Source organism: Pelodiscus sinensis, chromosome 8 (genome assembly GCF_049634645.1).
Source record: "Pelodiscus sinensis isolate JC-2024 chromosome 8, ASM4963464v1, whole genome shotgun sequence".
NCBI classification, from domain to species: domain Eukaryota; kingdom Metazoa; phylum Chordata; order Testudines; family Trionychidae; genus Pelodiscus; species Pelodiscus sinensis.
In genome coordinates this window covers 4,251,467-4,278,300 of record NC_134718.1, presented here as the reverse complement: position 1 = coordinate 4,278,300, position 26,834 = coordinate 4,251,467, and the positions used below count along the sequence as shown (strand labels likewise).

At 48.6% G+C, this 26,834-nt stretch overlaps 1 protein-coding gene across 8 annotated transcripts in view; it reads right to left on the bottom strand.

Annotated features, from left to right (window-relative positions):
- Positions 1-26,834, bottom strand: part of SORBS1 (sorbin and SH3 domain containing 1) — a 192,371-nt gene that overhangs the window by 146,328 nt on the left and 19,209 nt on the right. For 2 of the 8 annotated variants that reach the window (XM_075935647.1, XM_075935652.1), the window contains exon 2: positions 24,158-24,341. The exons of the other annotated variants lie outside the window; for them this stretch is intronic. The gene's annotated coding sequence lies outside the window, so the exon portion shown is untranslated. The remainder of the gene's footprint in view (positions 1-24,157; positions 24,342-26,834) is intronic. 8 annotated transcript variants of the gene reach the window in all.

Genomic DNA, 26,834 nt, shown 5'->3' with positions numbered 1-26,834 from the left:
CCCTGGACTGCATCGCTTGGAGGAGGAGGATTTCTAACTTTTAGAATAATGACCAAGCGAGAGGTGAGCTGCAAAATTAAGCAAGGCTGTCAGAGAGCAGCACGTGCATTTTCCCTAAGACCTGCCTGCAAGCGTTCAGTAAGAATATGCATACGTCCTTGCTCATTTGTAACCAGATGTAAGCGGGATCCGAAGGAATGCTTCCTGTACAGCTAGCTGCAAGGGGGAAGAGACCTTGGTGTGTCCATGTAAATACAGTTTGCTCCTGCTTTGCTTAGATGTGTTAGATATTCAGCAGATGGAGTGGTGTTTTGCTCATTGTAATGTGTGACCCAACACCTGCTATGTTTGTATTAAGTGCAGGGGTAGCTGAAATGTGGCTCCTAACATGTGTCATTTTGTGGAAATACAGAAAAGCAGGCCTGTGGTACATTGTACAAAAGGGAATGGCTCACAGTCAGCAGAAAGACCCTTGCTAAGCAGGGGCTTAACTTTCAGAGCTCTATGAGAGTGGAAGGGGCGAGGGAAGGTCATCCTGGTCAGAAGGCTGCAGACTCTCCCCTGCTTGGACTGGTTTGACCTGTAGACACCCACATACTGTTCAAAGAATAGAGGTAAACAGGCATCATTAAGTGCCTAATTTCTTACACCGATAGTGTCGGAGTTGTGTTTCTTCTACCCTGCTTGCTAAGAGCTGAAATCGCTTGAGTCTGATGGGCAGAAATCACAGCCAAGAGGTGGATGGCAGAGAATGGTGACTGAGAGCCAGGAGGGTGGGTGGAGAGTTGTGATGACAGGCAACAGAGCAGCAGCAACAAAACAAGAGGTCAGCAGGGCAGCAATGGGGAGGCGCAATGAGCAGCCAGCAGGGCGATGGGGAGGCGCAGTGAGCAGCCAGGAGGGCGAAGGGGAGGCGCAGTGAGCAGCCAGCAGGGCGATGGGGAGGCGCAGTGAGCAGCCAGCAGGGCAGCAATGGGGAGGCGCAATGAGCAGCCAGGAGGGCGATGGGGAGGTGCAGTGAGCAGCCAGCAGGGCGATGGGGAGGCGCAGTGAGCAGCCAGCAGGGCGATGGGGAGGCGCAGTGAGCAGCCAGCAGAGCGATGGGGAGGCGCAGTGAGCAGCCAGCAGGGCGATGGGGAGGCGCAGTGAGCAGCCAGCAGGGCGATGGGGAGGCGCAGTGAGCAGCCAGCAGGGCGATGGAGAGGCGCAGTGAGCAGCCAGCAGGGCGATGGGGAGGCGCAGTGAGCAGCCAGCAGGGCGATGGGGAGGCGCAGTGAGCAGCCAGCAGGGCGATGGGGAGGCGCAGTGAGCAGCCAGCAGAGCGATGGGGAGGCGCAGTGAGCAGCCAGCAGGGCGATGGGGAGGCGCAGTGAGCAGCCAGCAGGGCGATGGGGAGGCGCAGTGAGCAGCCAGGAGGGCGATGGGGAGGCGCAGTGAGCAGCCAGCAGGGCGATGGGGAGGCGCAGTGAGCAGCCAGCAGGGCGATGGGGAAGCGCAGTGAGCAGCCAGGAGGGCGATGGGGAGGCGCAGTGAGCAGCCAGGAGGGCGATGGGGAGGCACAGTGAGCAGCCAGGAGGGCGATGGGGAGGCGCAGTGAGCAGCCAGCAGGGCGATGGGGAGGCGCAGTGAGCAGCCAGGAGGGCGATGGGGAGGCGCAGTGAGCAGCCAGCAGGGCGATGGGGAGGCGCAGTGAGCAGCCAGCAGGGCGATGGGGAGGCGCAGTGAGCAGCCAGCAGGGCGATGGGGAGGCGCAGTGAGCAGCCAGCAGGGCGATGGGGAGGTGCAGTGAGCAGCCAGCAGGGTGGCAGCGAAGAGCAGGGAGCAGGTGGATGGCGCATGACCAGAGGAGTTAGATGCCTCTTTACCTCCACCCTCTCAGGACGGGAGGTGAGCTCTGCAGATACACCTCTGAACTCTGGGTCTGCTCTGACCCAGGGCAGTAAGTATGCATGGGGTGCAGAGAAGGGTTGGGCGTGTGAAGGGATATTTACATTGCCGGACTTAAGAACCTGAGAGGAGATGGACACTGCCCAACCTACTTAAGATAGGACCTTTCACTCTTGATTTATTTTTACAAACCTTGTTTGCAGAGTTTTCCCAAATCACTGTCAAGTTACGTCCCTCCTTTTTATTAAAAGTTTATTTTAAAATATTGTGCACATAATTTTTTAATTTTTTGGCACAGAATTCCCTTAGCAGAAAGATATTCCTTCACTGATCTTGTCTCTCCAGGTTTTACAATCATTATCCAGAAAACATGTGTCCATAGCTAACAATCCAAGGATGACAGAAATTAACAAAAGGTTATGAAACAATCCAGCCTGGCTTGCAAAGCATGACTGTTCTGGCTAACAATGCTAGGAAGGATATAAATCAGAAATAAATCTCCCCATCATTATTTTCCAGCCCCCGCCTCCCTTGGCACATCTTTCTTGTTAACTGATAAAATTAGTGCAAATCTTCCAGCAAAGAATCACAGTGAAGACGGAATAAGGTTTTTTAAGTCAGCTACTCTGCCCCAGCGGAACATTTGCTAGGGCTTCTTTTAGTCCCCAGTGATGGAGCGGCAGTTCCTAAATTGTGGGTAGGGACCCCAAGCGGGTCGCGGACTTGCAATGCTATCTTAATAGGGTTGCCAGGGCTGGCATTAGGCTTGCTGGATCCTGGGACTGAGACCGACACCTGAGCCCCACCACCTTGGGCTCAGGTTACAAGCCTCTCTGCCCCCACCCGGCTGAAGCCCTTGGGCTTTGGCTTCTCCTCCAGCCCAGGGAAGTGGGACTCAGGCTAGAACTTTAGCCCTCCCGCCTGGGGCTGAAAGGGATTGGCTAAGAGACTACTGGAATCGGCCTCAATCCCTGAATGTTATTGAAAGCAATCTGGGAGATTTTAATATGCCAAAGTCCAGTGGGTAGCACAGCCTGCTTTAGTCTGCAGGTACCACTCCACAGCTCCCACTGGCCAGTGCTCCGGGCAAGGGCAGCACACAGACACCTCTGGTCATCTAGCCAGCCATGCTCCTTGGCATGGGGTGGCCAGGGGTCTCTGTGTGCTGCCCCACCCTGAGCACCACCTCCACAACTCCCACTGGCCAACAATCGTGGCCTATGGAAGCTGTGGGAGTGGTACCCACAGGCAGGGCCAGTGCATGGAGCCGACTGGCCACCCTGGAAACAAGGAGTCACATGGACATACCATTAGGGTTACCAGGTAGGCCCTGCCAAAAAACAGGACACATAGAACCATAGAGCTGGAAGAGACCTCAGAAGATCATCAAGTCCAGCCCCCTGCTCTAGGCAGGACCAATCCCACCTAAATCAACCCGGCCAGAGCTTTGGCAAGCCGAGACATAAACACCGCTAGGGATGGAGACTCCACCACCTCCCTAAGTAACCCATTCCAGTGCTTTACCACCCTCCTAGGGAAATAGTTTTTCCTAATATCCAAGCTGGACCTCTCCCACCACAACTTGAGCCCATTGCTCCTTGTTCTGCCATCTGTCACTACTGAGAACAGCCTCCCTCCATCCTCTTTGGAACCTCCCTTCAGGAAGTTGAAGGCTGTTCTCAAATCCCCCCTCACTCTTCGCTTCTGCAGACTAAATAGACCGAACTCCCTCAGCCTCTCCTCAAAGGTCATATGCTCCAGCCCCCTAATCATTTTGGTTGCCCTCTGCTGGACCCTCTCCAATGCGCCCACATCCTTTTAGTAGTGGTGGGTCCAGAACTGGACACAATACTCCAGATGTGGCCTCACCAAAGCCGAATAAAGGGGAATAATGACATCTCTGGATCTGCTGGCAATGCTCCTCTTAATGCAACCTAATATGCCATTAGCCTTCTTGGCTACAAGGGCACACTGTTGACTCATATCCAGCTTCTCATCCACTGTAACCCCCAGGTCCTTTTCTGCAGAACTACTACTTAGCTGGTTGGTCCCCAGCCTGTACCAATGCTTGGGATTCTTCTGTCCCAAGTGCAGGACTCTGCCCTTGTCCTTGTTGAACCTCATCAGATTTCTTGTGGCCCAATCCTCCAATTTGTCTAGGTCACTCTGGATCCTATCTCAAGCATATCTACCTCTCCCCCTAGCTTAGTGTCATCTGCAAACTTGCTGAGGGTGCAATCCATCCCCTCATCCAGGTCATTAATAAAGATATTGAACAAAACCGGTCCTAGAACCAAACCTTGGGGCACTCCGCTAGAAACCGACCTCCATCCTGACATCGAGCCGTTGATCACTACCCGCTGGGCCCAGCCTTCTAGCCAGCTTTCTATCCATCTTACCGTCCATTTATCCAATCCACAATCCCTTAAATTGCTGGCAAGAATATTGTGGGAGACCGTATCAAAAGCCTTGCTAAAGTCAAGGTATATCACATCCACTGACTTTCCCATGTCCACAGAGCCAGTTACCTCATCACAGAAGCAAATCAGATTGGTCAGGCACAACTTGCCCTTTGTGAATCTCTGCTGACTATTCCTAATCATTTTCCTCTCTTCCAAGTGCCTCAAAATAGATTCCTTAAGGATCCCTTCAATGATTTTTCCAGGAACCGAGGTAAGACTGACCGGCCTATAGTTCCCTGGATCATCCTTCTTCCCTTTTTTGAAGATGGGCACTACATTTGCCTTTTTCCAATCATCCGGGATTTCTCCCGATCTCCATGCTTTTTCAAAGATAATGGCCAAAGGCTTCTCAATGACATTTGCCAACTCCCTTAGTACCCTCGGATGCATTAAGTCCGGACCCATGGATTTGTGTACTTTTAGCTTTTCTAAATAATTCCTAACCTGTTTTTTACCCAGCAAGGGCTGTCCATCTTCATTCCATCTGCATCTCTTAGCACATTAGTCCAGGAGCCGACCTTGTCCGTGAATACAGAGGCAAAGAAAGCATTGAGTACTTCAGCTTTCCCCATATCATCAGTCACTAGCTTACCTCCTTCATCCATTAGGGGCCGCACACCCTGTCTGATCACCTTCTTCTTGTTAACATGCCTGTAGAAACCTTTCTTGTATCCTTCACATCCCTTGCAAGTCACAATTCCAGTTGTGCTTTCGCCTTCCTGATAACTCCTCAGCATTCTCGAGCTATACATTTAAACCCCTCTCTGGTCATTTGTCCAAGTTTACACTCTTTGTAAGCTTCCTTTTTGTGCTTAAGTTCACCAAGGATTTCCCCCGTAAGCCAATCCGGTCTCCTACCATGTTTGCCTCTCTTGCTACGCATCGGGATGGTTTCTTTCTGTGCCTTTAATAAGGCTTCTTTAAAATACTGCCAGCTGTCCTGGACTCCTTTCCCCTTCATGTTAGCATCCCAGGGGATTCTGCCCATCATGTGTCTGAGCGAGTCAAAATCTGCTTTTCTGAAGTCCAAGGTGTGTATTTTACTACTCTCTTTTCTTCCTTTGGTCAGGAACCTGAAATCTACCATCTCATGGTCACTACTTCCCAGGTTGTCACCCACCTCTACTTCCCCTATTAGTTCCTCCCTGTTTGTAAGCAGAAGGTTAAGCTGCGCACGGGCCCTGGTCGGATCCTTCAGCACTTGTATCAAGAAGTTATCTCCAACATTCTCCAACAACTTCCTGGATTGCCTGTGTACTGCCGTATTGGTTTCCCAGCAGATGTCAGGGTGATTAAAGTCCCCAACGAGAACCAGGGACTGCAATCTGGGAGCTTCTCTCAGTTGTTCGAAGAAAGCCTCATCTACCTCATCCACCTGATTCGGTGGCCTGTAGTAGACACCAACCACAACATCACTGCTGTTGTTTGCACCTCTAAACGTTACCCAAAGACCCTCAACAGGTTTTTCTCCCTCTATATACTGGAGTTCAGAGCAATCGTAGTGCTCTCTTACGTATAGTGCAACTCCTCCTCCTTTTCTCCCCTGCCTGGTCTTTCTGAACAATCTATACCCTTCCATGACAGCGCTCCAGTCATGCGAGTCATCCCACCAAGTCTCTGTTATCCCAATTAAATCATATTTCTTGGACTGGGCCAGGGCCTCCAGTTCAACCTCTTTGTTGCCCAGGCTTCTCTCACTAGTGTACAAACATCTCAGGTAACCAGTTGATCGTCCTATCTTCTCCATCCGAATCAGGGGTCCTCCTTTCTTGCTCATTCCTCTTTGCATTTCTTCCCGGTATCCAACTTTCCCACTCCCCTCAGGGTTTTGGTCACCGTCCCCCAACGAACCAAGTTTAAAGCCCTCCTCACTAGGTTTGCAAGCCTGCCCGCGAAGATGCTCTTTCCTCTCTTGGTTAGGTGGATCCCATCTCTTCCTAACAATCCTTGTGCCTGGAACAGAGTCCCATGATGGAAGAAACCGAAGCCCTCTCTGCGACACCACCTGTGCAACCATGCATTTACTTCCTCAATTCGACAATCCTTGCCCAGTCCTTTCCCTTCAACAGGGAGGATGAACGAGAACACCACTTGCGCTCCGAATTCTTGGATCCTTCTTCCCAGTGCTACACAATCCACAGTAACCCACTCAAGGTCATTCTTGGCTGTATCGTTAGTTCCCACGTGGAGAAGCAGGGAGGGGTAGCGATCTGAAAGTTTGATCAGTTTGGTAAGCCTCTCAGTCACATCCTGAATTCGAGCTCCCAGTAAGCAGCACACTTCTCGAGATTCCACGTCCGGACGGCAGATGGATAGCTCAGTCCCTCTTAGGAGGGAGCCCCCGACCACCACCACCTGTCGTCTTCTTTTGGGGGGGGTGGTCGTGGAACACCCATCCCTAGGACTACACATCCCATGTCTTCCAGTAGATCGTATTCCCTTGCGGTTTCTTCCATGTGAGGTCTCTTCCAAAGCATTCACCACTGCAGAGCCTGTGGAGAGAGCCTGAAAATGATTACTTACCTCTATAGCATTGGGGGATTTCTGTGCTGGCTTTTTTCCCCTTCTAGAAGTTACATGCTGCCAGTTCTCTTCCTGGTTCTGTACTGCCCTCTCTGGCTCTTCAGCCTGCCGTGCTTGCAGGATAAAATGCTGCCTTCTATCGAGGAAGTGTTCATCCTCTCTGATCGAGCATAGGGTCGACACTTGGGTCTCCAGTTCTCTAATTTTTTCTTCCAAAATGGTGACCAGCTTGCACTTAGTGCAGATTAATTCTGTTCTTTCTTCCGGGAGGAAGACAAACATGGCACATGCTGTGCAGGAAACAACAGCAGACCTATCACCATCCATCCCTGCTGTCCTGGAGAAAGGACTTAAAAAGAAAGGCAAGAGAACCTCCCGCCCTTCCCAACTCCCTCTCAAAACTCCCTGTTAGCACTCACCTGTTCGCAAGCTCATTGGTCGCATGCTCACTGCTTTATAAAGCCCTGGACAGCCTGAAAGTCCCTCCCCCTACCAAGGCTCAGCCAATCAGCAGAGGCTTCTAGAATTCAAACTTTAATTAGAAGCCAACAGTTTCCACCTGCCACTCACAGTATACACTCCATGAAAGAGTGGGGGAGGGGAAACGGGAAGTGGGGGGAAAAAAGCCTCACTCACAAACACAGGAGAAAAAACAAACAAACAAAAAAAAAACCCCACACACCAACCCTCACTCACAAACACAGGCTCAGCACATAGCAAGAAAGCCCCAAATACAACACACACTTGATCATGGGCGGGGGGGGGGGCGGGGGCAAGGTAGGAAGCAGCTGGGAGGGGGCAGGGCTGGCCAGGAGCGGGGCGGGAAGCAGAGCTGGCGGGGGGTGGGGGGGACAGGTCTGGGGGCCATGGGGCTAGCTGGAAGAAGGGGGGGAAGCAGAGTTGTGGGGGGCCACAGGGCTGGCCGGGAGGAACAGGGGGAGCTGGGAGGAAGGGGGCCAGGAAGCAGAGCTGGGGAGGGTCTGGGGCCGCGGGATTGGACGGGAGGAGGGGGGGGCCCAGAGGAAGGGGGGAGGGAAGCGGAGCTGGTAGGGGGGGTGCAGCCACTGGCCACAGCCAGAGTCCAAGGGGCTGCGCCCCCGGCAGGCACTCCCTCGAGTTGCTCGTAGAAGCCGGGCGGGAGCCCCTTTCCCCGCCCGGTTTCTGCACGAACCAGAGGCTCCCAGCTGAGAGGCGGGGCTGCAACTGGTGCTGGGAGCCTCTGGTTGTGTGCAGAAGCCGGGCGGGAGGAGTGGCTGGGAGTCCCAGCACCCGTTCCCCTGTCACCCCCCGGCTTTTGCACACGACCAAAGGCTCCTAGCGCCAATCATAGCCCTGCCTCCCAATTGCTCCCCCGCCAGGAATTCAGAAAATACCGGACATTGCACATATCTGGTATTTTCTGAATTTTTCTACCGGACAGACGGGGTAGAAAACCGGACACCTGGCAACCCTATATACTACTGCTTCCTGAAGCAGTATGAGACAAGCACTGCCCAGCTGGAGCGCGCCTGACCCCTCATCCCCTCCCACACCCAACCGCCACCCTCAGCTGCCTCCTTTACCCACATACCTTCCCAGAGCTCAACCTTGCACTGTCTCCTGCACTCCAAACCTGTGCCCCAGTCCATCTCAGTCCTGGTCCAGGCCCTGTCCTTCACTCCAAACTGGCCCCACTCTCTAGCCTGGTGAACATGAGCTTGGGTGGGGGAGAGCAAGTGATGGAGGAAGAGGGGGTGGAGTGAGCTGGGGCTGGGGCCTTGCAGAAGGACCTGGACAGGGGCGTGGCCTCAGGGAAGGGGTGGGGCATTGAGATAGTTGGCAGCTCTAGACTGATGCCCTTAAGCTTCATCTTTGGCCTTCATGTCTAGCCTGAAGCCCTTGAAGCCTGGAGTGGTGGGGCTCAGGTGGGTATAGGCTTTTGGCCCTCCCTCCTGAGGTCATGCAGTAATTTTTGTCGTCAGGAGGGGGTCGTAGTGCAATGAAGTTTGGACACCTGTGACGGAGCTCCCGTTGTTTCCATTGGCAAACTCTCCCACAAGTCCTACCTTTCACTTCTGGGAAAACTTTCCTTGATAGGCAACCTACAATGATCTTTTCTTCATTTAGACCCACTGCTCCCAGTTTGACTGCTATGTGCCACCCTAACAATTCCTCTTCCTTGCTAGTGTTTGCACCCTGCAGTGTTTGCATTGTTAGGTTTCCTCCCCTGCCTGTTAACTGTTGCTCAGACAAATATTTTAATCTCTTTAAAACCATCTGATCATTTTTCCTGTTCTTCCCTCCAATGTCTCCAAATCTTTTTTATATTAAAAAAAATGTCAAACGTGGATGCTAAGAGGTAGCTGTCTAGGGCCACAATTATGCAGGTGTATAAAAGGGGGTCTATTTTCAGAGATGCTGAGCACCTGGCTCTAACACACGTGCATGGAAGTATTAGGTTCCCCTTGTGCCAGAGCCACAGAGGGTCTGCGGGTGTAAGAACCCTAGTTAAGGCCACTTGGCTCTTTAGCTCAAGCTGTAACAGCTGATGCTTTTAGCTGTGCCAGTCCCCAACTCAATCCCCAATGTGCCTCGGCTATCACCCATAATTCTTACGGAGTAAACAACACCCAGGAGTGCTCTGTGCCTCTAAAGTTAAGGGCCTTTATTCTGTTGCTTAAATGTGGGGATATAGGCTGTAAACCCTTTTAATGTTAGAACCACCAGCGTATCCACTCACATGTAATATGATGTGCAAGGAAAATCAATAATTCTAGATAAAGCAAAAGACTAATACTATCAGAGTCTCCTCTCCATCTATATTCTGCTCAATGTCTTATAAAACTGTGAAGTTCTCTGCAGTCTCCTACATTTGATTTCTTAATTAAAGCATGGTTAAATTAATACCTGAGATAGACTATATGGCTGTGTCTACATTGGCCCCTATTCCGTAATAGGGATGCAAATGTAGCACTTTGGAATAGGCAAATCCGCGGGGGATTTAAATATCCCCCACGGCATTTGCATTAACATGGCTGCCGCTTTTTTCCGGCTTGTAGATAAGCTGGAGAAAAGCGCCAGTCTGGACGCGATCCTCCAGAAAATAAGCCCTTTGAAAGTAGGAATAAGAGATCCTCCGGAAAAGAGCTTATTTTCCGGAGGATCGCGTCCAGACTGGCGCCTTTCTCCGGCTTATCTACAAGCCGGAAAAAAGCGGCAGCCATGTTAATGCAAATGCCGTGGGGGATATTTAAATCCCCCGCGGATTTGCCTATTCCAAAGTGCTACATTTGCATCCCTATTACGGAATAGGGGCCAATGTAGACACAGCCTATATGTTCACCTATGGAGATGGGCAATTAAACTACTGAACGTTTGTTAAGTGTGATTTAATTTGAACCGGAATACTCCAAAGAAAGAGGAATACCAACTGTAAGAACTATGGTCATGTTTCTTTTAAGAAAGCATTTCAAATGAGTGAAGAACACCTGTGATAGATTGTGGGCGCCCCTCACTGAATGAACTCTACAGTACTACCTGCAGATAGTAACATCACATATGGGTGGAGTATCAAATTGCTGTATAATGAAGCAGACAGACTTAATGCACTTCCTGACTCTCTTGGGCATATTTAGCAAACCAAGTCCTGAATTTCCCTTCAGAAATTGTGAAACGGCATTTTCATCAGTTTCACATTAATTGTTCATAACAAATAGTACAGTCAGGAGTGCCGGCTCTTTGGGAGACAGACTGTCCTTTTGTTTCTAGCTAACATCACTCCTCTCTCACTGACTAGGGCATTTCTAGGCAGTAACACAATACAAATAATTGAATAATAATGATATTGCGAGACTACAGATAATTAAGAAACTGCATGAAGTATATACAGAGCATCCCCGCTATAAGTCGCCCCAGTATACATCCATTCCACACTAAAGTCATTGTTGCTTGTAGGAACTGGCATGTTATAAGTCCTCCCATTCCCTGCTCTTAAGTCATGCCAAAAAAAACCAACCCGAAAACCTAATCTGTGCGAACGGAAGTCAGCCATGGGAAAAAAATTCCCTGCTTTAACTTGTTTCATTATAAGTCCAAGTCTTTTGGAACATGTCTTGGAGTTACAGATAGGACGGCCTGGAAACTGCAAAGAATACAATGGCAAAGTAGAGAATCAGCAGACAGCTAGCCGGTGGCTATTTATTCTCTATATTCCATAGCAGCCTATCTCAAAGTGGGAATTTTCTATAATATTTTAATTAATCCTATGTGTGCCTCTGTTTCCCCTATATTTTGCATGATTACCCAGTGAGGGCTGAGGGGGTAGAGAACTGTTTCTCTCAGGGCAGGCTGGGAGACATAGCTATGAACATAGCCTGGCTGTCTGAGCCTGGACAGGTCATTACAAAAAGGCTGGGCGAGTCCATTGATAAGCCAAGAAAATAAATGGAAAAGCCGATGCCTGCCAGGACACGGATACCTAGCGCCCAGCACCCTGGATGGAGATGGATCTTCCCACCTCTCAGCAAAGAAGCTGAGCAAAATCCCCCAGCTGGAGAGCCAAAGACTGGAATGGCCTGAGGGAAGAGCTAGGGATGTTAAAAATCATGCAATGGGGTAACCTTGGAACCAGTGAAAGTCTCAGCAGTTACGCAAGTGCCTGTGCTGTGAGCTCTGTAGTATAAAGTTTAGCTATGTACAGTGAGCCTGCAGCGAAGCCTCACCAGAATGGGGGGGACCACCAGCCCTTGGCTGCCTGGCTCCCGGCGAGGTGGCTTTGCTGAGTATAACCATCACTGGTAACCAATAAACACGCTCTTATCGGTTAAACGGTTAGTTGTTTACACTCCAGCATCCCTAGTGAGAGCTGGCTGCTGGAGCGTGACAAGGGCTCTTGTCGGAGAGCTGACAGAAGTCAAATGGAGAGCCAGTGAGAGCTCGAAGATGGGGGTTCACTATAGCTTGGCAGTGCTACCCAGCATGGTCTGTGCTTTACCATTCAAGTCTCTATGCTAACCTAAGATTTTCTGATGCTGTGTTCCAGGGAACTAAGAACCCTGAAGGTTCTGACAACACTGAGTCTCACTGCAAACACCGACTGAGGAGCATTAATCGCTGGAGAGTGTGTAAGTCTCTACCAGGAATCCGTCTCAGTGGAACTCCCCAAGGAGAGCTCACAGTGCAAAGCAGGAGTGCTGAAGCCCCCAAGATCCAGTGTCAGGAGGCAGTGGGACCACATGGCTTGCCCTGAATGAAGAGTGAGACCCCTTGGGGATGAGGCACACTGCTCCAAAGCTGATATCCCAATTCTGTAGATCGATGATACACCCACCATGCGCTTTCCAAGTACACAGAAAGCGAGGACAGACTGAGGCATAGGCATTAAGGTATGCATGATCCCAAGATGCTGGAATCATGTGATGAGATCAGAATTTTAGCTCCGGTTAAAAAGAAGTCACATAGATGTACACAAAACCTGACAATATGAACAGAGTGTAACTGGTGCTTGCCTGAATTTGCAGAGTGCCCGAAACAATAACTCCAAGTGAACTGCCCCAATCATTTTAACTCTGAAACCTGCTTGCCACCACAAGGAGGCACAGCACTATAGCACTGGAGTTGTGAGTCTAAGGGTCCAAACTAGGGATGTAATATTGTAGTCAATTAACCAATTAAAAGCTTATAGGTTAATGCTATAAAATACACACATTCCCCCTGCTCCTGTAATTGCCAGTAAATTTTTTTAGCAGCCTGGCCAGCAGCCCAGCTCAGTTCTGGCTCGCACTGGATCCGGGAGCTCAGACCACCGCCTAGACAGGAGCTGCTGCCACCCTGCGCTGCTGCCTCTTTATCAGAGGCAGCAGCACAAGGCGACAGCAGAGGTCCACAAGGGGAGCTAGGTTTTAAACTGGCTCCCCTCACAGACCAGCTCCCACCTAGCACCCCGTGCTGCTATCTCTGATACAGTGGCAGCAGCATGGAGTGTCAGAGGGCTTCTCGGGAGTGAGGCCGGAACGCACCTGCTGCCGGCCCCGCCCCCAGGGACTACAGAATAGTTGACTAATGGATAAGAATTCATGAGGTTAATCGACTATTCAATTAATCGACTGTGGCGGGGCTGGTCTGCCCGGCATTGAACAGGGGGGCGGAGAGCCCGTCTATTGGGTGGAGTATGCCCCTCCCCTGCAGCCCTGCTGGGCATGCTCGCAGTGCAGCCCCAGTATAAAAGGCTGCCGGGCTGCTCAGTTGGGGCTGGCCTCTGGGGGGGAAGGAGCTCCTGCCCAACCTCCAGAGCCACAGCCAGACCTACCGCCGGAGCAAGAGCCACTGGGACCGCTGCCCTTGCTGCTACTGTCCCCGGGTCGAGCGCGCCCGCAACGCCGATTCCGGGGGGCCGCCCGCCCCTCCGTGGTGGATAACCCCTTCGCTGCTGCCCCAGACACCGGACCTGCCAACATCACGGCTGCCGCCAGCCCAGCTTCGCCAGTTGGGGTCTCCGTCGGCCCCAGGGCTGGGGCAGGAAGCAACCCAGGGCAAGGGGTAGGGAACCCCCGGGTGGGCTCGGCGCATTTCAGGGAGAACTCGCCGCCGAGCCGGTGGTGGGAACCGCCCACCACTAATAGGGTCCTGGGCTGGGGTCCGGTGGAGAGGGAGGGCCCGGACCCCCCTACCCCATCCCCTCAGGATGTGGACTGGGCCTCAGGGCCTGCTCTGACCATGGACTGGGCCTCAGGGCCTGCTCTGACCGTGGACTGGGCCTCAGGGCCTGCGTTTGTGCTGGACTAGGCCTCGGGGCCTGCTTTGACCTTGGGAAGAAGGGGGGGCTGGGGAGCCCACCACACCGATATTTAACATCCCTAGTCCAAACTACTCTAATTCAGCCCTGAGAAGAAGACACAGCCCCTGTCATGAAGACTTTACAAACTGTACCCTGCAATCCGCACTATCCACCACCAGCTCAATGTTAACATGGACCCTTGGTTGTGTTCAGAGCCTCAGTGGGTGCAAAGGGGATGTACACACCACGAAATCAAAATGGCAGCATCACATACGCTCCAGGGTAGTGTAAATAACTTCATAAGGCAATGGTGAATCAGGGTTGCTAAACAAGCATACCACAGAGTGCTCTGCGGATGTATCGCATTCTCTGTAAGCGTTGCACATCCTGAAATAACGGAAAGCAGGAAACACACTTGTTTGGGAACAATTTTGCCTCATCTGACCCCTTGAAAGTGGGAATGGTACAGCTTGCATTTGAAGCATGACAAGTTCTGTTTGGTTGCCATAACATCTGTCTCAGTGCTGGCTGTTTCTCCAAAGGCACAGACATCTGACCCCAGCATTAGGAAAAGCTTCAGTGTTGAGACTGATTTGGCCAGGGAACTAGATACTAACATGACTAATCTGGTTCAACTGTGCTAAGAATCTAGGAGTATGAAGAACCTTGCCGAGACAGAGCAATGTGGAGTCACAGAGGTAGGTATTCAAGCATCATTGCCGGAGAGGTTCTGGCCAGCCCCACTTTCCATTTAACTATTAAATGCCCAGTATTTCACCTAAGCATCTTGAAAGCAGGTGGCATTCCTGCCTCACTCCAAAATGCAGCCACGCTTACCGCGGGTCAGGGTCAAAACTCACCTCCTTGCTGGGGTTTTGCTTTACTAACAAGTTAAACATAAGCCAAACTCCAACTGGAGCCTTTTGCCCTGGGTCAGCTGTTCCTGCCTAGTCTCTCTCCCACAGGACTGCTCGCCCCCACTGACTGATTAAAAAAGCAATGAATCATTCTAGAGAGAAAGCCATTCCCAACTTTCACGTGCCTGGGTGGGAGAGGAATATTTAAAGAGCCAAGCAGCACTCCTGGCAGGTACGCCTTCTCCCTGTGCAAGCTGAATGGAGAGGGCACTGGAAAAAGGGTAACGTGGGCTCTCTGGCAGGAAGGCTTTCTCTGTTGAGTTCTAGTATAAAATGCAGGCTCCAGCGTGGCCCTGGTGCCATCCTACCCAACCTTGGAAACCAAAATCATAACACCTAAGAGTGTCAAATCCATTGCAAACACTTGGAGAAGAGGCAGGGGGTCAGGAGCAGTCAACATGGATTTACTAAGGGCAAGTCAGGCCTGACTGACCTGATTGCCCTTGTGAATATCCCTATTAGTTTGACTTCAGCAAGGCTTTTGATATGGTCTCCCACAGTATTCTTGCCAGCAAGAATGGCTTGGATAAATGGACTATAAGATGGCTAGAAAGCTGGCTAGATTGTCAGGCTTGATGGGTAGCAATCAACAGCTCGATGTCTAGCTAGCAGCCATGTCAAGCAGAGTGCCCAGAGTCAGTCCTGGGACTGGTTTTGTTCAATATCTTCATTGAAGATCTGGATTCACTGCATCCAGGCTTGGCCCCATCTCACTTCAGAAAGGATGTGGATGCATTGGAGAGAGTCCAGCAGAGGACAATGAAAATGATCAGGGGTCTGGGGCATGGGATTTATGAGGAGAGGCTGAAGAAACTGGGCTAATTTAGTCTGCAGAAGAGTGAGTGGGGATTTGATAGCAGCCTTCAACCCACGGAAGGGGAGCTCGAAAGAAGATGGAGCCAGGCTGTTCTCAGGGGTGGCAGATGACAGAAGGAGGAACAATGGTCTCAAGTTGCAGTGGGGGAGGTCTAGATTGGATATTAGGATAAAGTATGCCACTAAGAGGGTGGTGAAGCACTGGGATGTGTCACCTGGGGAAATGGTGTAATCTCCACCCTTGACAAAGCTCTGATTAGGTTGATTTAGTTGAGGCTGGTCCTGATTTGAGCAGGGGGTTGGACTAGAAAACCTCCTGAGGGCCCCTTCCAATCCTAATCTTCTGTGATTTTATGATTCTATGATTTTAGATGATTCAATTTTGGGGTGTAAAACATGAGACCCCTTAACTGGAGCCTTTTCATGGGTCTCAAGTTAGAAACCACAAGATGGAGATACTCAGATCCACTCATTGCTTTGGAAAATCTTGGCTCATGAACAACCTTGCTGCCAACATATCAAACGTATCATCCCTGATACCAAATCCTACAGACAGACAATTTCATTCCCTGGCAAATGCTAGACATTTTTCAGTTGGATCCCTATAGGGATCATCCCTACCAAATACTCCAGGACTTGTCCATAATGGTCACTGCACATGCATGGCAGAGGCAAAAGTCTCATGAGTATACAGTACACAAGTCAGCTGCCTCCTCAACCGTAGGTAGGAATGTACCCTCGTTGCTGCAGTACGGGAGCACCACACAAGCATTCACTGCTGCGTGCTCCCAGCACCAGGGTTATCATGCTCACCACTGTACAGACCTTGCTACCCTACAGTTTCAGTAAGATTTGTATCTGGGGGAGCAAGGGGCTTGGCAGATTGGGAATGGGATAAGGAACCTTTCTCCTGTACGCTGCTGGTTCATGTTCAGCCCATGTCAGGAACACACCACTCTTGTGTTTGTACCCCGTACTGAGTGAGCCAGTACTCTCTGTCCAGGGCTCAGAACATGAGTGGATGCAGCCTAAAGAAAAATATCCACCGCTGCCAGTGGTCGTAACTGTCCTTGCTGCAGACTAGCAGATACTCAAGGCTCTGTCCAGTGACTGTTAACCATCCTGACTGCACTACTGAAATTCCCTAAAACAATAGGCCCAATAAAACATTACTGTGGCTGCTGTGAATATTGCTCTCAGCTACCAGACACCTGAGCTGGAAAATAACCGTACACCTATTTCCCCTGGAATTCTGGCTGATCTCAAATGACCTTTTTCTTGGCTTCTAATGTCCTCTAGAATGAATCATCCAAGTGCTGCCAAGGTAGCAAAATGGCCCTGAATTGTTGTCTTGAGTATACACTGTACATCTCCATAGCACAGCCCAAGTCAGCACTGGTGCTGCTTCAACTAGCTTCCCTTTTGCTCTTGCAAAGCATCAGATGCCAAGCGCATGACATCTGCAAATAACCACGTGCATTACAAGATGTGAACCAACAAGACTGCAGCAGAATATGAATTAATAAGTTAACTCTCTTCAGGAAAAACAACAAATTGTTGTCATCCCGTGAGAGGCAAAGATTCCTGGGCAAACTTCCTTTGTGTCCAGAGCCCTCTCGCAACATGAAAAAGAAGAGAATGTTTTTTATAAAGTAAATGAAATAACCTTGTGATTCCACACCAAGAACAGAAATACCCAGAGACTCAATAGGCCGGATCCTCATTTGGTATGAGTAGAGTAGGGATGTTAAATATCTATTAACTGAATAGTTGAGTACCTCATGAATTCTTATTGGTTACCCGACTTTTCTACAGTCTCGGGGACAAGGCTGGCAGCCAATGCAATCTGGCCCTACTCCCAAGAAGCCCCCTACCACTCCGTGCCACGTGGGAGCTGGTCAGCGAGGGGTGCCAGTTTAAAAATGAGCTCCCCTCACGGTCTAGCTGCCTGATACAGGGTGGCAATATCCCCTGTCTGGGGGTGGGGAGGGAGAGAGACAGTCCTGAGCTCCTGGACCCAGCATGAGCCAGAACTGAGCCAGGCAGCCTGCCCACCTACCTCCTAATGCACTTTAAATGGAGAGCCATAGCAGGGGTAGGTCCCGAGCCAGGACTGAGACAGGCTGCTGGCCAACCTGCTAAAAAATTTACTGGGGGGAAATGCGTGTAGTCTAGCATTAACCTATAAGATTTTGCTTATAGGTTAATCGGCTACACCATTACATCCCTAGAGTGGCGGTAACTCCGTTGCAGTCAATGGAGCTTCTCCAATTTACTCCAGGGAAAGAACTAGCCCCAAAATAACAAAACTGTTTCAGATCGGTTCCTTCTGCATTCACTTGTCAATACAAGGAATTCAATCCCTTGAATGTATTTTTCTACAGAGCCAAAGCTAGATTCTGATCTTAATTATACAGGTATACATCTACAGCAAGCAATTCCTTTGATTTAAACAGTGTTGCTCCAGATTCACACCAGTGTAACTGTGAATCTGGTCCAATGTCTTGAACAGCTGAAGCAGCGTATAAGTCTAATGCCCTACTTTTTTCAGACATTAGCCAGATCAGCTGTTGTATAAAAACCAAAACTCCTTCAAGGACCTGACCTCAAGTCTTGGCAGACAAAAACTCTTTAATTTCTAACGCAGAAGTATTTGAGAGACCACTCCATCTAAATCCAAAATTTTCAGTTCTGATGCTACTCTTCAGTGGCCTGAAGTTGGACCCCCATCATTAATGGAATGGAGAATCAAGCCCCAAGTGTGGAACATCACTTCTCCCTTTCCTTTGTAATTTCAGTCAACACACACATAATTTGAGATTATCTCCAGGATAGTGAAAACTCCTAATAATCACAGTACTGTACTGAGAGGCTGGAGAGAGATGGCAGGAGACAAGTCGATTGATCATTGTCTTCGGTCCACCCTCTCTGGGGCACCTGGTGCTGGCCACTGTCGGCAGACATGATACTGGGCTAGATGGACCTTTGGTCTGACCCCCACTTCAGTACCCTATCTCCACACGGGGAGAAGAGGATAGAGGGAGCTTGGCAATGCAAGTCTCTGTCACTTTCACACACTGGGTGTGTGTCTGTCATTCTCACAAACACACACTGTCCTTCACTCTCATCTTCCGACCCAACACATACATGGGAGGTTGTTGTTACTTCTGTTACTGCTGGCAAAGTGTGGTATCTTTGGGTTTTGACTGGTCTGTGCATTTCATCATTTTCATTTCTCTTATATTTAAATTTAATTCTTTGACTAGTGAGTTCTAAAATGCTTAACCTGTTGTGGCTGGAGTCATCCCTGTGGTAATTGCTGCTGCTAGACATGGCTGGCATGTCCCTGCAGCCCTTGTGGAAGGCAGAGCAGAGGGTCCCCGCATGCTGTCATTGCCTGCAGACACCACTCCTGCAGCACCCATTGATCAATAACAGGGATCCGTCGTGGCCAGCAGAAGCTGTGGGCTCAGTGCCTGTATACGAGGGGCAGCACATGGCGCCATTGCTGTACATGCCAACTGTTTTCAGGAGTGGTGCAGGGCTAGGGCAGGAGTAAGCCTGCCTTAACCCCACTGCTCCACCTGGAAGCCATCTCGCTTAAATGTTGCCCAGCCCAAGCCTGCTTCCTGAACTCTTGTCCCTGCCCTGAACCTCCTCCTGCCCCAGAAGTGAGTCCCCCTACACCCAAACTCCTTCCCAGAGCTTGCACCCTGAAAGCCCTCCTGGACCCCAATCCCCCACCCTGGGCTAAGCCCGGAGACCCTCTCATACTCCAAACCCCTTGGCCCAAGACCAGAGCATGTACCCAATCCCCTAGCCCGGGAAAGTGAGTGAGGATGGGAGAGAAAGGGGGATGGAGTGAGCAGGGTGAAAGCCTTGGAGAAGGGTGGGCTCATCTAGACTATGCTAGAGTGTTGAAAGAGGACATGCAAATTCTGCGGGAATTTGCATATCTTCTTTCATCTCGCTTTCTAAAGTGAAAATAGTTTAGAAGAGGCTTTTGCAGCGAATCCCGCCCCCCTTGTCAAAAAGCCGCTCTTCCTAAAAAATGAGGTTTACATGGCTTTTCGAGACAGGGCGGGGTTCGTCAAAAAAGCCAGGTCTAAACTACTTTCACTTTTGAAAGCTCTGAGCCCAGTGGAGCAGGAGCAGGGCCTCAAAAAAAGGGGAGGGAAGGAAGTGGGGCCAGGGTATTTGGATTGAGATAGATCTTACATTGCACTTCTATTGAAAAAGTGATCTTGTGCCTGAAAAAGCTGGAGACCACTGCACTAGAGCAAAAATGGAAAAAAAACACTACAAAATACACATCTGAAAACATATGCTTAATTAAACCACATGGACATGGGATATACTATTCTGTGCTGGTCTAAAGAAGGCAAAAAGCTATCTCAGGTCAATGGGATGCAGGGATTTCCAATCATTTCATTGCCCATATCCTCAAAGTTATTTAGTCACCTAACTTGCACTGAAGCTAACTCAATGTGATTTAAATCAGCACTGTGTGAAAAAAATACAATGGCATCGATATTTCATTGCAGAACTATTGCCAATGCATACAGTTGTATCAATTACCTTTTATTTCTTCAGCAAACACCAACCCAAGAATGGATGAAGTAGTTTTTCATAGGCACATATATTCCATCACATGGCCAAGTCAAACAAACCTACTGTGTGTTTACATTTCCTTCCTGCATCTGGAAATTGAACAATATTGTACAATACAAAAAGGATGCTTTGTGTTATTCCTATTAATGCTCCACACACATTGTAACACAAATGTTCAAAGTGTACTACAGGTTGAGCCAAGATAGAAGTGTGAAAACTTAAGGGACCAGACAATTTTTCTATTCCAATCCACAGTACTGTATCTCAAACGTCCACTGCCAAGTCAGTGCTGCTGAATTGGGGCAACAAGTCTCATGTTAAAAAAAGCACCGTACAAAGTGAAAGATTGCTAGGCTTGGATTCATGACGTGGATCTCAAATGAACTCTGACTAAACAATTTGAAAGATGCTCCTCAGTCAAAAATTGATAAACTTAGGGCTAGTAACAATTGTCACTCAAATCTAAGAAAATATGTAATTACTAGATTGTGTGACTAGCAAAAGCTATAGAGAATTGTGTAAGACCAAGTGAAAATGCTTTCCACTTTCCCCCAAGTTTATATTTCCTCATTCCACCCTTTGGCAAGGAAGATAAGCTAAGTTTTCCTTTGCCAGCAGACAAAATGCATTTGCACAGTAATACCTGGTTAGGTTGCAACCTCTTTGGGGCTATTTCATATATGTCTAGCAACTAGCTGAATGGGGCTTGGATCCTAGATTGAGGCCTCTGGGCAGTGCTGCAAAGCAAACACCAAATTATTACTCTGCCCAGCTCATCTGAGGCATGGCCAGAACGACTAAAGTGGTTTGTTTATATCGATGCATTAGCCACCGTGTATTGATCATTCCTAACAAAGGCTTGAAGGAAGGCTCTTCCAGAGGCAAGCTGTGAAGGGAGCATGTACAGAGAAAGAGCAATTCAAACTGGCAGTCTGCTCCATGACCCCCTCCTTGACTCCAAAGTGCATGCAGAGCCAGCTTCTCAACTGGTGTAAACTGGCAATGCTCTTCGGCCTGCACTGCAGCTGTGCAGCTCTACACCAGGAGAGGAAGAGGCCCCCTAGTCTTTAGTGGATCTGCTGTAGAAAGAGCACCCTTCAACTACAGCTCCTCAGAGATGTGCACAGGCATCTTGAAGCACCAGCCAAATTCATTTGGTTTAGTTCCCAGTCCATATATGGAGGAAATTCTGCACTGTTGACGTTGGCTGACACTTGGTTGTGATGGAAATCTGAAATGGGTTTAGGGAGCATCCTGTGAGGGGCAATCGTTTGACAAGCTAATAGAAGATGCAGAACTAAAGAGGATATTGCCCGGCCTTCATACCGATTCAAAGAGTGTAGGCCAATTTCAGGCATGTTATACACAAGTGCAAGCTCCACTGGAAGGCCTGCATTTGACCTCTGACCCTCAGCCCATAATATACAAATCTATTTTTAAGTAGAAAAATAACAATTTAAAACATCTATGAGTAGTTTTTTTACTAAAACAGTTTAAAAGGGGGTTTCAGCTGTTTTTCCTGACTGTCAGAAGCGGCAGCTATAAAAACGGCCATGTGGAAAACTGAGCCACATAATGTGGAAGCCCCTACCACCGCATGCCAGGATCCAAGCTCAAGTAGAAGACAGTTTATCATTTTATTGTTATAAGTCAAGAAGTGGGAAAGCTGAATGACCTGGAAGAAGCCTTGGAGAAGCTTCCATAGCTACCAAAGCTTAATCTACACTTGCAGTTGAACACTTTTGTTGTCCATGCATGCTTAAAAACCTCACAAAACCCGAATGACTAACGTATTGCCACAGTGAGTGCAAGTGTAAATGTTACTTTGGGTATGTCTACACTACCACCCTAGTTTGAACTAGGGTGGTTAATGTAGGCAACCGGAGTTGCAAATGAAGCCCGGGATTTGAATTTCCCGGGCTTCATTTGCATATTGCCGGGCGCCGCCATTTTTAAATGTCCGCTAGTTCGGACTTTGTGCCCGCGCCTACACGCGGCACGAACTAGGTAGTTCGGATTAGGCTTCCTATTCTGAACTACCGGTACACCTCGTTCCCTGTCCATGGTCAGTGCCGGCCCACATAGATGGGGCTGCTGCTGGAGTAGCTTCTACCCATGGCCAGCCCGGGCTGCTGCAGACAGAGGCTACTTCACGGAAGCCTCCCCTAATTCCTCCCCGCTGTTGCCTCTGATAGAGGCAGCAGCGCAGGACAGGAAGAGCAAGCGAAACTGAGGAGATGGCACCTGCTCCTGGTTCCCCCTCCCCTTGCTGCCTCTCATACAGAGGCAGCAAGCAGGGACCTGGAAGCGAGTAGTAGAATACTTGACTTCTTGATTACATCCCTAATTTACACATGCCAACATTTAGTGACTAGGCTGTGTCGACATAACTTTGTCGCTAAAAGATGCTCAGTGTAGACATAGCCTAAGAAACTTGTCCTAATTTCCTTTAATTTAGCACTAAAAAGAAAAGCTTAAAAACTTAAACTCCAAGATAAAGTCAAACACCATTCCCAATGACTGAATTTTGTTCCTGAAACAGAATAATAACCATAGATCTTCTTCATTGTGATTACTTTTAAAAACAAAACAAAACCATAAATCTTTCCCCACAACACACAATCTAATTTTCCACAGCACACATTGCAGTATCTGATCCAGACTGTAGCCTCTTCTCTTACACTCCCTGCCTTTTGTTCATGAGTTCATCACTGTGGGAAGAGAGCTACAAAAACCATCCTTTGCAAAGAGAAAGACACCACAAAGGAGCTAGTGCAAAAAGCAATTTTGCAATCTGTTTCTTTTCATTCTCGATTTCCTTACAAATCTTTTTAGCTTGTTTAAAGAGTACATGTTAGCCTTCCCAATGAATTATTACTGAGGGCTTGTTACTGTGTGTGCACCATTTGGCACAACGTATGCCAAACACAATATTTTAGGGCATTCCACACATGTTCTCAAATGGATAGATCATTGTATCCAAGGCATGAGCTAATGAAGTCACACAACACCATGCCTGCTCTATTCTCAGGTTGCAATGCCTTGTATCAAAACTCTTTGTTCATGCGAGCCCTTAAACCCAACAATTTGGGTTGCAGCAAGAAGGGAAGGAAGGCAAGATCCACACCCTAATGAAAGCAGGTGTCATGGACTAAGCAGGGAGTCACAACAGTAGTCATCAACACAGGGCACAGCCAACCAGAGGCACATGGAGGAACCAGTAATGAAGAGGTCATTTGAGAGGGAGAATTCTTGCCTGGGACTCAAAGCTTTGATCAATCTGGGTTCTACTTAACCTTTTTTCACTTTTGGTTGCAACAGACTGTAGAGCTGTGGGGAAGCCGGCTGGACAGATCAACTTAATTTCCAGACATTCTAATGTTGGGTTCCTCTTTATATGCTTGCCTTAATAAGCCTCTCGTCGGCCCTTTCCCAGACCACTGTATTAGTATGCATTATGTGTGTTACATAGTAATACAGTCTCAATGAGAGTAACGCATAATACATAATAATACAGTCATACTGGGAGTATTATGTATGTTACTCATGGTGTGACTATATTGTTATGCATGATGTGTGTTACCATCGTGCCTAGGAATCCGCAGTCATGGCCTAAAACCCCCTGGCGCTAGGAGCTATACACACAGAGCCAAAAGACAAGTGTGACATGCGTTTGTGGCTGTTTTATACATCTTTGTAATTCCCCACCCCGCGTCCAAAAGACACTTCATCTAAGAAAGGCCAATGAAAAAGAAAAGAAGTTTAGTTCTATGTTACATCATTTCAAAAACTGCGGGGGGGGGGGGGGGCAGCAAATTATCCAAAAGCAAACTTCAAGGATAGGTTCAAAACACTGACGTACCTGACTTCTGGGGGAGATGAAGGGGGGGGGGATCACAAACTTTGCCCTGGGATGAAATGAAGCATGTGAAATTTCAGAAAGATCTTTTTTTGTCTGTGGAAGTTTGGGGGGGGGCTTGAAAACACAGAATAATAATAGAAACCCTCAGTCTTCATCACACAGCAACTACTGCCATCCTCCATAATAAATGTGCACACCCTTAATCACAGCAAAACTAGCAGCTTATCAAGCAGTACATGACAACCTTGTTTTGTTTTTTAAATGCTAACCCAACAACATTACTGTTAGTGTTTACTTCTCCGGATGATTTAGATTCTAGTCTCACCTGAGGTAGTTGTTTTGGATGGAACATTTAATTCAAATTCTCCTGTGATAAATTAATGGAGCTGCTTGAGTTCCTAACATTTAGAACCAGCTGTTGATCAGTTTTGTCCTCCCCGTGCAGATACCGAGCCAGTGAGTTTGCATTTTTAAACAATGCAGGCTCTTGGGCTACATTTACAGAATGTCTGTTGGGGAGAGAGAAACTGTCAGAAAGAATCCTATGCTAAATTGAAGATATGAGGGTTAATTCTGCTCTTGGAAGTACCCAACAGTGGGGTTACTACCATGCAATACTGGTGCAAGGTGAGGCAATTCATGCACAACGCATTTTCTTTATGTAACAGAGTCATTGCAGTGGGGGAGGTCTAGGTTGGATATCAGGAAAAACTATTGCACTAGGAGGGTGGGGAAGCGCTGGGATGGGTTACCTAAGAAGGAGGTAGAATCTCCATCCCTAGCGGTTTTTAAGTCCCAACTTGACAGAGCCCTGGTTGGGATGGTTTAGTTGGGATTGGTCCAGTGTTGGGCAGGGGGCTGGACTTGATGACTCCTGAGGTCTCTTCCAGCCCTAGGATGCTATGATTCTACTGCATTCAGAGCAATTAAATATTCACTGACTAATTGTATGCAACTCAGTGCAAAATGAGAGTACCAAAAGAAGGAGGTGGATGCATTCAAAAAGTGACAATAGAATACTGTAAAAGGTGTCTAACTGGCTTCTATTCTATAGCTCTCTCTTCAGTTCTGACATTTTTAAAAAGGAGATGAATTGTTACTGTTAATACACATGCAATCACATTTTCCATTCAGTGTTTACAAAGCCTTTTGCAACTGCTGTACTAAAGAGGCTTGCTTTGTTTTCCATACATAGCATTAGGAGACCCAGGCTCTTGAGTTCTCCTAAGGAGGAGATCAAGACTGAGATTTTTTTCAAAGGCAACTTACCAACTGTCCCTGAAAACCCAGGGGAGTTGGGGGCCCACCTGCATTAGGCACCTTTGGAAATCCCACCAAAAGATGTAAAGACATTTGCCTTCATTTTTCAAACTACTTTCTGGAGGCAGAATATTGCAGGAAATGGGAGGTATCATTAACCTGACACAGGCCTATGGGTTTCTGTCAGTGTCATGGTGTTTCTCTAAAAAGCATTTTCCATTTTGCCACTGGCGACTGTCCATCTCTTTCTTCAAGAGTAATAGTGCCCTGATCAGGCCATCTGCAGAACTGAACCTTGACCTTTAGCTCTAAAAGTACAAACTTCCACTGCTCAATGGACCAGATCCATAAACTTTCATATATGGCCCATCCACTAGAGGGGATTGCACTAATACACTAGTATGACCTTGCTTCTTCCTAGTATTGCAGTGCATTAGTGATAGTCTTACGGGCTCTGCCCGGTTTTTGTGCCCACTGGAATAGTGTCCTGCTCAGCACAATGAATTCTAGATTTGACTAGCTCTACTAGGCAATCAAAACATTTTTCAAGGGCTGCGCTGTGGGGAAGCACATTCACTTGGCCATTTGAAATCAGACCAGAAATAAACAGACAAGACTACCCAGAATCCAGATGGGTAAAAGCAATTCATTTGTGGAGTAGGGATGTGAACTAGTCGAGGATCTGGAAAGCAAATGCACACTAGTTGACTAGCTGTTTCTCCCCACTGGCTGTCTCTATCAGAAAGAAGCAGCAAGGTGGGGGGAAGAAGACAGAGTGCTTCAAAGTGGCAGCGCAACATGGAGCCTGGGACTCCACGCAGCGCTGCCACTTTGAAACACCATGTACAGCCTTGGGGCCAGACGTGGAGCCCGGGATCATCTGGGGACTCTCCCGCCGATCCCAAGCTCCATGGGGTGCTGCCTCTTTGAAATGCCACAGGGAGCACAGGGTCAGTGGGGGACTGCCCTACTGGACCCGTGCTCCCTGAAGTGTTTCACCTTTGAAGTGTAGCAACAGCTCTGGGGCTGTTTCTGCACTTCAAAGGCGGAGGCGCCCTTATCAACTAATCAGTCAGTCGATGCAAATTGCATTGACTATTCAATTAGTCAGTTAATCAAAATTTAACATCCCTATTGTGGAGACAAATGAAAGTTTTAGATTGGACCAATGAACATCTATTTAGACACCAAAACTATTACTGCATGAGCACTACATCCCTGAAAAAGATGCTGCGTTCCAAAGAGAGGCATGGAGGTGGCATGAGTGCTCTGCACTTTGAGCATGTAGCTCTGTGCCTAACTCCCTTTGAAGTCTTCAGACAGCCCTTCCAAAGCCCTGTTTTCTCAGTATGGAATAGATGTACAATGAAGTGAGATCACAGCCCAGATTATTTTGGAGAATGGCCAGCACATGTGTCACACCTCGCGTGTGTTTTGGTGGGGCCCATACATACTCCAAGCCTATAGGTCTTGTTTTCAAAACCTTTAATCATTTTTGTTGCTCTTCTCTGGACCCTCTCCAATTTCTCCACATCTTTCTTGAAATGTGGGACCCAGAACTGGACACAACACTCCAACTGATGCCTAATCAGTGCAGAGTAGAGCAGAAGAATGAATTCTCGTGTCTTGCTCATAACACTCCTGTTAATGCATCCCAGAAGCAGGTTTGCTCTTTTTGCAACAGCATCACACTGTTGGCTCGTATTGTGGGCCACTCTGACCCCAAGATCTCTTTCTGCAGT